Here is a 12,110-nt window from a genome sequence, read left to right as displayed (position 1 = left end):
CTTTTCCATCTCCATTCTGGTTCCTTATCACTTCTTAGTCATTCTATTAATTTACCAGCTATCACTTCTTAGTCTCCCCTTTAATTTACCAACCACCGAGTTAATACCTCTCTTTTCTTCCGAACTCAGTCCCGCTTTTTGTTCTCTATCTGGTTCCAGTTTCCTTAGCCAGTCATTTTAGTTTTCCTGTTACATCATTTCTCTGGTTTTGTGCCATCATCTCCCCTAGCTGTGAGGCTTTGTCCCAGTGTTCTTCATCTCTTCACCTCTACATCTTGTCCTGTGTGTTTGAATCTGTTCAGCTTCTTTGCCCATTCTGCTTGGGCATGGTGGGAAAATGCTGAGTGATAGCTCGATTCACCTACATGAATTTAAGATTGTTATTCCTGGTACAAATGACCATAATAAAGAGCTGAAAGTAATGGAGAAGTCCTGCTCAGATCCAAATGGATAAGGTATAAGGAGGCATAATCTGCTGAATTCAAAGTAGTCTCTTCTGAGTATGTCCAAACAGCAGTTTTTCAATTATAACTTGAGTGAATGGAAGAGGATTTCCTCGGGGCTTGCGAAATACCTGTTCTTAGCTTCTTCCTCTTTAGTGTTTGGGCCTTCCCCCCAAAATATCAGTGTAGCTGATATTGAGAGCTTTGAAATAAGCATTTTGAAGTTGGATGAATAAGAAATTCTAGACAAACTTAATCAGTGTTGGTACTACCTGCCTATAAAATGAAATAAGCAGTAGGTAAGCACATAATTTTTTCTGACCTCGTGCACGCCATGCAGTACCTTTCATGACAAACAAAAGTTGTTTGTGTTAATATCTGAGGAAGGAAAGATGATTAGGACAGAAGCAAAACTTGGTTACTGAACTGCAGTGTTTCAAATGCTTCAGCATGATAAGAACTCAAGCTGTAATGCAGAAACCTGTAATTAACCATGCACGCTTGAACCTAGGAAGTGCCTGAGAATAATGAGTACTCATCTAGGAAGCAAAGGATTTAAGAATATGTAAATTAGATTTTATGTTTACTAGATCTATGGTGCTAAGAAACCTAACATTTTTTTCCTATTTTTAAACCCCTTGCCGCTGGTTATTTCTACTATTGCTCATACACACTTGGACATACTCTCGCGTTATGACACCTGTAGGTTTAGAATTATGGATACATTATGATCCCCCTCAGTCTTACTGCCTTGGTCTGGATTTTTAGCAGGATCGACTTTACCATGAGGGTACTATTCCACAGGAATGAGGTTAGCAGAATATGAGCACTATCTTTGGAATTTCTCAAATTATTTTATATCAGAATATTGTTTATTTGTGTTTAGTCTATTCACCACACCAGAAGGCTGTGCTGCCATTCAGAGAGACTTAGATAGGTTGGAGAGTTGGGCGGGGAGAAACTTGATGAAATTCAACAAGGGGAAGTGCAGAGTTTTACATTTGGGGAAGAACAACACCATGTACCAGTACAGGTTGGGGTCTGAACTGCTGGAGAGTAGTGTAGGTGAAAGAGACCTGGGGGTCCTGGTAGACAGGAGGATGACCATGAGCCAGCAATGTGCCCTTGTGGCCAAGAAGGCCAATGGCATCCTGGGGTGCATTAGAAAGGGTGTGGTTAGTAGGTCAAGAGAGGTTCTCCTCCCCCTCTATTCTGCATTGGTGAGGCCACATCTGGAGTATTGTGTCCAGTTCTGGGCCCCTCAGTTCAAAAAGGACAGGGAACTGCTCGAAAGAGTCCAGCGCAGAGCTACAAAGATGATGAAGGGAGTGGAACATCTCCCTTATGAGGAAGGGCTGAGGGAGCTGGGTCTCTTTAGCTTGGAGAAAAGGAGACTGAGGGGTGACCTCATCAATGTTTACAAATATGTAAGGGGTGAGTGTCAGGGGGACGGAGTTAGGCTTTTCTCAGTGATGACCAGTGATAGGACAAGGGGTAATGGGTGTAAATTGGAGCATAGGAGGTTCAAGGTGAATATCTGAAAAAAATTTTTTACTGTAAGAGTGACAGAGCACTGGAACAGGCTGCCCAGGGAGGGTGTGGAGTCTCCCTCACTGGAGACATTCAAAACCCACCTGGATGAGTTCCTGTGTGATGTACTCTAGGTGACCCTGCTCTGGCAGGGGGGTTGGACTGGATGATCTCTCGAGGTCCCTTCCAGCCCCTAAGATTCTATGATTCTGTGATTCTTGAGTGGGTGCCTTTATAGGTATGCAATGTGATGTTTTGGGGCAGCAGTTTAAGAAAGCATTTTATTTAAGAGTACTGAAGAGACCTGCTAATTTTCCCCTACTTGAAACTGTTCTCTCCTGAGCATACTGGTGACATAGCAATGTAACACCAACTTCTCTTAGCACTTGCTACAAGCTCTTACTACAGGTGACAGTTTAGGAGGTTGCCTACCTGTCAGTGTATGTCCTTTCTTGTATCATTCATTAGTGTTTAATTAAAGCTGTGTAGTTTAGTTTTCACTCCAGCCAAGTCTCTCTCTTTTTCTCTCTCTCCTTCCCTACCTGGGTGGGAGGGGGAGGGGATCAAGAGCATTGTTGTCAGACCTGAGTTAAACGGTGACAGTGTATTTCCACAGTTTTTGATTAGTGTCTCTTGTAGCTGCACTCAGCTTTTATGTAACATGGTCCTCAAACTGGAGTGAATGGCACCAAGGTGAGATGGATAGGTCTGACTGTTGCATTAGCTTGCTACAGAAACTGCTGATGCCTCCTATCTTAAAAATGTTAAATATTATAATTAGTAAGTGCTTCCCAGACTGTTGGTGTTTTCAGTCTATATACTGAGGAATCTGGAAAAGTACTGGAACACTGGGGTTTTTTCATAGAGTTTCATTTCCTGTTCTCAACAGCTGGAACATTTTGTAGTCTATGAATCCACTAGAGGAGAAATAAGAAGATACTTAATATTTCATACTTAAAGCAGATAAGATGAATACTAATGCTCTTTGTGTTCCATTTGCAATTTATGCAAGTTAATATGCAACATACTCTTATCACATGCATTATGATTTGGTATCCTGAGACAAATGGAAACTGAATAGGATTCCATACCCAGAGGAAGTTTAGTGAATTCAGGGAACACTTCACACTTGTGTATCTTAACTCTTTGCATACAGTGAGAAAAAACACCAGTGAAGATACTTGGAACAGATACTTTGGGGGTTTTAGTACAGGTCTGGAAAATAGTACTCTTCTGCATAAGGCCAGATATTACCGTTGCATTCATACCTAGCTGCATGGTAATGTATTATGTCCTCATAGCTGTACCTTTCAGGATTAATGCTGAAATCAGTAATCATGTTAGTCTCAGTACAAGCTACTATTTTTATGTCACATAAAAATTTGCAGTGTTCACCTAACTGGATGGAATATTCAAGTGTTTTTGCCTTTTGTATACGAAGGAGCAGCTGTCAAGTTCTGTTGTCTTTGTCAAGTTTTTACATAGAATGTTAGGTGCCTGAATGATGAATCCTTTGTTCCATCTACTTCTAAATTTTCATGTAGTAAAATCAAGTTGCCACAATTGATAGCTGGTCAAGTCAGAAAATTAAGCAACTAGGTTTTTGACCATGCAGTAATAGAAACTTGATTCCTGGAAACCAATAAATATCATGTTACATGGAAATGTGCAATGAAAGTTGATTTTTATAACACATTATAGAATGTTGAGTCTGAATAAAACAGCTTATTTGCAAAATTAGTTTACTTTGTATCAATTTGTATTTTTATAACACAGTGTAATAAAAAGATAACATTGACCATTAATGTAAGTAGATTCTACAAAATTTGATAAAGAAGCACATTTTACTTGTTTTATGCTATGAATATGATTTTTGCAGTCTGTGAGAGTGTTTGTACAGGAGGCCCTGTGGCCTGAAATTCAGTAATAGACATTTCGTGAAAATGGTTGTAAATTAGACAATTTTTTTCCTTAGTTACATTTTTGCTAGAAATTAAACTGGAATATGAAGATATGTATAATGTACATTGCACTGAATGATTTGGAATTATATTTGTTTTTTGTTGGTTTTGCATTCTTTTTTTAATTGGTTCTGTCAGTGAGCTGTAACATACACCTCTCAAGCTGCTGATTCACTAACATGTATCCCAGGGCATTAAAACATAATTGGAAGAAGGAAAAAAGCAAGGAAGAAAAAAATTGCTAGGCAGAACCTGGGATGTGATAATTTACTGACAGGTAAATTTTTCATTATCCACTTTTCTAGGTGCTGGTACGTAGAAAGCCCAGTTATTAATATAATTGGTCTTTCAGGTAGGAAGAAATTGTCCTTGTAGTATGTTTTTGAAAATATGATATTTAATATTATATGGAATTCAGATGATCAGGGTTTTCCTGTAGCATAGAGCTCCTGAAATTAAAGTAATTGTTATAGCATGAAAATATGAAGTCCAGATTTTACTTTTATAGTATGCACTTGAGAGGTGTAATGAAATTGTTTCATTGTAAATGAATGTGTATTTCCAAATTATATTTGCATTTTGTATGGGTTTATTGTTTATTTTTTAAACTGCTTTTCTGTTCACCATATTAAAAGGAAAAATAAAAGTCATACCTTCTTAATGTTTTCAATCACGGCTAGATCATTAAATTAGCTCCCTACAAACTGCAGCTTTGACTAGAATGTCTCATGTAATGTCAAACACTGATTTGTTAAACATATTCCTTCAAAATGTGTTTCCTTTAAGCCATGTAAACTTGTGCCATGACAATAAAAGCCAAGCATATATAAACAGTATTATACAAACATCTGATTTTGAAATTCCTGCTCATAGATCTGTGGAAATCATTATTACTGAAAAAAAGTCAGTGAAACTAAGTGTTCCTTGCCTGAGAATCAAAATCTTCTTCAGTACCTCTGCTTAGGAGATCGGATCATTATTCACTTTCACTGAGTATCTATCTGTGCAATTTAATAATAAGAATAATAGATATTCCAGGTTTCTAGGCTTGGTATAGCACAGGTTTGTCCAAAGGAATGGTAATATTATCAAAGTTCTCCAGTGTTTTATTTAACCTTGAGATTTCTGAGGTCTTTCTTGCACCTGTATTTCTTATCAAGTGGTAGCATTGAAATTCACGTGGGACTGGACCCTATATTATCACGTAATTATGAAGACATTTGCTTTTTATATGAAGTGTAGGTATGGTAACCATGCAACTGAAGTAATGAATAATTTGATGCTGTCACAGCAAAGTGTTTGTATAGTAGGTTGAGGAGCAGGGTGGGAGCAAAAAGAGATTCTGGCCAGTGGTAGCTTTCTGATGGAGCCAACAGTGAGTTGAAAGTCCTGAGAGTGCCAGAAATGGGTGCTGGGAAAGGCAGGTGCTGATAAGATGATTCTATTACACCAGACACCAGAGAGCACAGTGGAGATCTGGCTCTTGCCCAAAGAACTCTGATGCCTTTAACCAGCACTGAGTTTCTTTTGAAAGCACTGCAGGCTGGGAAGAGCACTTCAGCCCCACACTGGTCTGTTTGTTCTGGAAAGGGCAAGGTATGAAATAGCAAAGACTTTTAACACTATAAACTGTAGCAAATACTGTCTTTGAAAGAGAAATACAGGGCCTTGTGAGTTACATTCTGTATTCCACAGGAATATAATATAAAAAGTTACTATGAAAATTGTGCTGTGAGCAAAGCAATTTTGAGATACTTAGTAGCAACAACTGGATCACCATTTTATCCCTAACAGGGATGAAAGAATGATCCTAAGATTGCATGAGTTAGGCTAAGTCTAAATATCTGGGTTTTAAAAGCCTTAAAGCCTTTGTTGAGGCAAATATACAAAGGCAAGAAAGAAAGATTTCTTTCAGTACAGTGACCTTATTTCTAACTATCTTCAATCTCTTCCAGTTTATAGTCCTTCTCTCAGCTGCAGAGGCTCTGAGCTGTATCTCAAGTGTTGTAAGCCAAGATCACTCCTTTGAGGCTGTCAGCTTACATCAAGTGAAGATGTGATCTGAGCTGTTTGTAGCTCAGCCTCAAAAAAGTAGAAGCACTTTCTGACATTGCTTGGCTCTCTTGTTTCAAGACAAAACTAGTAAAGTTTGAAGCCAATGCTTCCAGTTAATCTTTGGCGTATATTTGAGCTGTGGCCAGTGCTGTGCTTGAGATTAATTATCCCATTGGTCAAGGGTTACTTTTTGTTCACAAAAGAGAACATATGAGGGAACTAATATTGTGCCGATATCTACTTTCTTTTAATGTGTGTGGTTGGTTTAATAGCAAGTATTGTACTTAAAACTGAACTTCTCCCTAAAGAAAAGTTATCTGTCATCCCTTAAGAATAAGGAGCTTTTATACTGTGTAATACAAGCCATTTTCATACAGTATCCTTCTGTATCCCTTACCTGTGATTAGAGAGGAATATTATGAGCACAGTGCCCTGTCATAAATGTGACACTGTATCTTCTAGAGGAAGAAGGAAAAATAATGGGTAGAGATGCACTATAAGAGCTGAAAATACATAAATTTAAAATATAAAACTTAAAGGAGTAGAAGTGTTTACATGGTGATGGTTATGAAATTGAGAATGAAAGAAGAACTAGTATGTCAAGTGAAACAAAGTGGGTAAATATTGTATCAATATTGATGAAGCAGAATGGCTGAGAAATGCATATGCTTTGATAGTGTAAACCTGTGGAAGTTGTTACAGAACACACAGGGAAAACCTTAAGGTTAAAAACTGGTCAAATTCCAAGTTACGTGGATATATGTAGTTGTAACATTAGGGAAGGTGTACTGCCATATGACTAGTCAGACAGTGAAATGTCTAAAGCCGTTCAAAAATGAACTATTATTTTCCAAACTGGAATATAGGATCCAGAGAAAAAAGGAAAAATTAAAATTAAAAGAAAGATACTGCTGTCTGCATCTACCATAAATAAGCTGACATTTCTAACTGTATTTGTGGTTTTCCTCTGAACAATATTAGTGTAAGAATTTGTAAAGATGGATTTTTCTCTAGCTGAGGTGACAGGCGGGTTTTTGTCAGCGTGGGATTAGATATGAAAGATGGTCAAATTAGCTGAGTAAGTTTCCACATATGTCATGTGTCACTGCATTTCCTGAAGTGAAAGATCACCACGTTATCTGAAATGAAGATGCAGAACTATGATAGGAGACCTTGATATGCAGGTGTTACTTATACAGTGAGCATGAAAAATTAAATCATACCCCCGTGCATGAAGTTCACATTTTCAAATTCTGAGAAGATGACCTTATAATGAACACTGACTGAGTTCACTTTCAGGACTGTGCCATTCATAAAGTGCTTGTCATGGTCTCCTAGCACAACATAATCAAGGCCCTGTGAGTGAGTAATAGCCTTGTATTCATAGCAAGGCAATTTATTATCCTATATGTAAAATGACAACTTCATTATCATTTACTATTATAAAATAGCAGGGAAAGTTAGCAGTCAAAATAAAAAGGCAGCATTTTAAATAATTCTTTTTACAGTATGAAAGTCCAATGCATAAATTCACAACATGCAACATTTTTATTAATCTATGAAGAATTTAACTTGATGTTCCATGGCATACTTCACTGATGCTTCGTTATTAGATTTAGAGAGAAAAATTTGTAGTGACTTGTTGCAGCATCATGGAGTTTTTTCAACCAGCTGTGAACCTCCTAATCATGCATTTTTAGACTGGCAGAATTCTGCCTCAGTTACTTGGCTGGTCATCCAAGGAACTGACTCTAGGCTGTGCAGTTTGATGTAGCTTTTTTAACTGATTGTAGGTACTTCATTCTTGTCACAACACAGTAGAAAATATATGACAGATGGTCTTCTCATGGTTTTTGCTGTTATTTCTATGAGGCCTTTACCGTCCGTATGCAATAAGCAACTAAGCATTTAGTTCCTGCTGGTAATACTGTCTTTAACAGGAAAACACAGTGATTCTCTGAAAAGAGAAGCTCTTTCTTTTCAGAATAATTATATGTACCCAATTTTTTTGCAATTATTTATAATTCTGAGTAGACAACCTTTTCAGAACACAATACTTTGCTTCAGATTTCATGTATTGATGCCCATCATTTTATGTATTTAGAATAAATGAAAATGAGTGTTCAAACATGATAGGTAACTTATTAATTAGACAAAAATCAGGTAACAGTATTCTGTGATTTGGCTGATTGAAGGTCTTTCAGTGTGGCAAGTTTGGCATCATGAACTGTAACTGGTAAGGAGAGTTAAGGCCATTGAGAGAGAAGCCACAAACTGTCAGACTTACGTCAGATAACGTGAAGCTGAAAGGGCAGAGGTTTTTCCCAAGATAAATTTCTCTAGTCAGAGAATAGTTATATATATATTTTTTTTACTTTTTTTCTCCCCAAGAGGATGTACAAAGACTTAAAAAATCTCTCTCTGACCAATCATATGACACTTTGAATAAATCTTTATATGCAATAATACTCAAGGACCTAAGTAATACATCATACTTGATCTAACCAGGCATAAATCATTTATTCATGATATATCATTCATAACTTGATTCATTGACTCATCTTTAGACAAGACAAGGTCAATAGAAAGAAGTTATTAAGCTTTTTTGCCTGCAGGAGGAAGAAGCTTAAACAACAAATTAATCTTCACATCTGACCACATGAAACTTGACAAAGATTTTAAAAATAGAAGTAGACTTTAAAAGCCAGCTTGTACTTCCAATTACACTAATTTAAATCCATGGTCACTCCACTGACTATAGAGTAAAAAGTAAAAGCCTCCGTAAGTCAGTGGATTCACTCTGGATTTTGTACCATCAGGGAAGAATTGGACTCTGGAAGAGAGGAGTTCAACATCTAAAGTTGAAAATAATGTGCCTGAATATTTTATTGCATGAAAGTCAGACTCTGTACCTAGTCATATCATTATAAATCTGGCAAGATGACAGGAGATTTCAGACTGGTCTGAGCCTTATAGCAGGCTGAACTAAACAGTTTCCTTGATTTACAGTTAATGTTTTTGCTTGTGTTACTATTGGAATTTCATTTCAATGGACCTCCTCCCTCATGGAGTGTCCTTGAGAGGAGTGCCTTTAGAACAGGTCACTGTTTTGTTAAATAACACAAGGTGCAATAGTATGTTATTTCCCTGCAGAGTGTCCATGATCCTAGCACTCTGATGTTTACCAAGCCTTTGCTCATGGAAAAGGACAAAACCTTCCTCATGTTCTATTGCAGCACTGCTAACATTGTTGGGAAATAATGATTTTAAGAGGAACTAATACCACACTTAAGGTAAGGTAAGGCAGATTCTTTAAACTAATTTGAACTTGTCTGTGTACTTAGGTTTGTGTCCAGAGGGCACAATAGTATTCAAATAAGGATCTATGCATTTATTCTAAAATTAGGCAAACTAAAGAAGTATGTTAAAATTGAACTTGATTCCACTTGGTAGAATTCTCAACTTACTTGCAGTTTTCCAAGTGATTTAGTACCTTTATCAAAAGGTGAAACTGATAAAAATGGAGGCTGCTAAAACATTTAACCCTTTGGAATTTTGTTTGGTTTTAAGACACAGATGGAAATGCATAGTTGTGAAAACAGCTGGAAACAGCATTTTATATCATTGAACCTGGAAACAGATAGAAGCAAAAGATGAGCATACATTAGAAAAGAAACAAACTTTAAGATAGCTGATGAGGGGTGTTTTGAGGAGGCTACTTTACTCCTGGCTTTTTGTACCTGAATTTTGTATTACAGAGTAGCCCACCAAATGTTACAGTTATGACTATGAGCTGGAGAGTCCTTGAGCAGTGCATTTCACCTACATATCATTTGAAAAACCTGTGCTAAATAGCCTAGTGCTGATTTCACATTTCCAGTGTTCAGCAGCCTTTAAAAATTCTCATTTTCCTTGCTCTGTGATTGTGCTTTAGGCAGTAGCATAAAATGGAAATATATTGGTTCAAGATGTGTAATGGTGTTTTCATATATCATAGTTATCATAGAGAACACTAGCTGTATTGGGTTTTATATGAATAAACATTTTAATCAATTTACTAAGTTTAAAGGTAAATTCAACATAGGCAGTATCACCCACAAATAAATAAATAATTTAAGAAAGAGCATGATAACTAAAGCAAGAATTCAGAGTCCACTCTTACTAAACCCATGGACTTTGTGAACTTGCAGCAACAGATTTTTAATAAATAATAGAACATATTCTTTGGGGGGTTAGGTATTAGAAAGAATTCAGCTTCTTGTGATAAGGCCAATGTTAGCCTCTTTATGGTTTCAAAAGATTAATGTTGTCTGCAATGCAGTAATTCACTCTAGAAAATGCTTTCATCCGAGGCAAAAATGACCAAATGTGGTGTGGACAAACTGCAAAATTCCAGTGTATTGATGTGAGCTGCTGTTCAAAGGGAAGAGGAGAACACAGGTAGGGACCCTACCCAGTTCCTCAGGGCTGAGTAAAGACTGGTCTAGGATCAGTTTGTCCTAGAGAGAAACTGGGAAATAAATCAGAACTGAATTGAAAAGATGGAGTTTTCTTCCATATCAAAATTACTATGTCGTGGTTCCATTTGAATTTTTTTTGCCCTCCCAAGAGGAGGGCAGTGACTCCGGGTGCTAACATGATCACTTAGTGATTCCCTAAGAATGTGGGGTAGTGGGGCAACATGCTGATTTTGCCACAGCAGGAATTCGCCAGGTTTCACTCTTGAAGAGAAAGGACTTTCTCTGAAGCCTTTGGCTTTAAATTTGAATAATGTATCTCATCCTGTGTAACTGTCACTTTTATATAGACCCTAAACGTATTCTGAAGTCTATTGTATTTTAGGCATGAAAGACAAAACATTTGTTCAAAGCTAGCCAATTTGTTTCTCTGCTTTCTTTTGTAACTCTTAAGCATAGATTTCTCTTCTGGTGTCATTTAAATTCCTGCAGAAGTTTCCTAATTGGTTTCAAGGACACTGTGGTTTGACACTATTCTAATGACACTTTCCATTATTGCTTTTCTATTGTTCACCCATTCAAATGAAGTGCTACACTGATAAATGAATGAAAGTCCTGATACAAGTCCAATGGTTTTGGATGAATAAAACATTTCTGTAATATTGTCCAGTTAAATCTTACTATTAACTAATGATTATTTTTTCCAGCATAAAGACTTACCTTTTCTTCTTGTCAAAATCTAAGAATTTCTTGGTGAACTGGTGCTGTATTACCTTAGAAAATCTATTTCTGCATTCCAGTTCATTCCCATTTCAGAATATCCCTATTGCTCTCTTTCTTCCTGATATAAACATTCTATGAAGTCACACTCTTTACTTAGTTAATTTGTGATATTTTGCAACATTGGAATTTTAGACCAAAGGTCTGTTTGCTTAAAATTGAAGACTTTACATTTCCTGAAAAATTAGCCATACACTACCCTTTAACTTGCTTTTTTTTTTTTTTTTTTTTTTTTTTTGAGTCAATCAGCTTTGTATTTACTTCATGAAAAAAATAATCCAAATTGAAAAAAATGGCTGTGCTAATACCTTTAGTCCAGAGGTGCATAATCCAAGCCTTTTCTACCATATTGGACACATAGAGGAAATCAGTTTTACATGTCAATATTAAGTTTATATAATCCCAGCACTAAACACATCTGTGCATTGTTAAAATAAATACATAAATAAATTGTTATAACTCCCTTTTTTATACTGCATTTTTTGAATGAGTCGAGCCATGCTGTACAGATAGGAATATATCATTCAGAGTGTCTGGCTGTATTTCCCAATTGCTGTTAAGAACAAAAACTATTAATACTAAAACATGGTGCTCAGCGGATAAGGTCAAATTCATTCCACAGCTATAGTGACATTATAATTAATGAGAGATCTGTGTATGGCAAGAAAGGAGAATATTGACCCATTAATACACATTTGAAAATCAAAGACCATTTATCTCCTCATAATTTTAGTGCGTGTTCGGTGTTACATGACTTTTTTCCTCTAAATGAAGGACAGAAAAACCATTCAGAAACTAAAAGTGGTTGATCCTGTAAATGATACTTGAAAGTCTGAAACTTGTGCAGCATGATGTCAAAGCAGAACAGGAGGAGCACAGAGGGA

This window comes from Chaetura pelagica, unplaced genomic scaffold, assembly GCF_000747805.2.
Source record: "Chaetura pelagica isolate M959 unplaced genomic scaffold, ChaPel_1.0 scaffold1156, whole genome shotgun sequence".
Lineage (NCBI taxonomy): Eukaryota > Metazoa > Chordata > Aves > Apodiformes > Apodidae > Chaetura > Chaetura pelagica.
Note: the sequence above shows the minus strand (reverse complement) of the source record.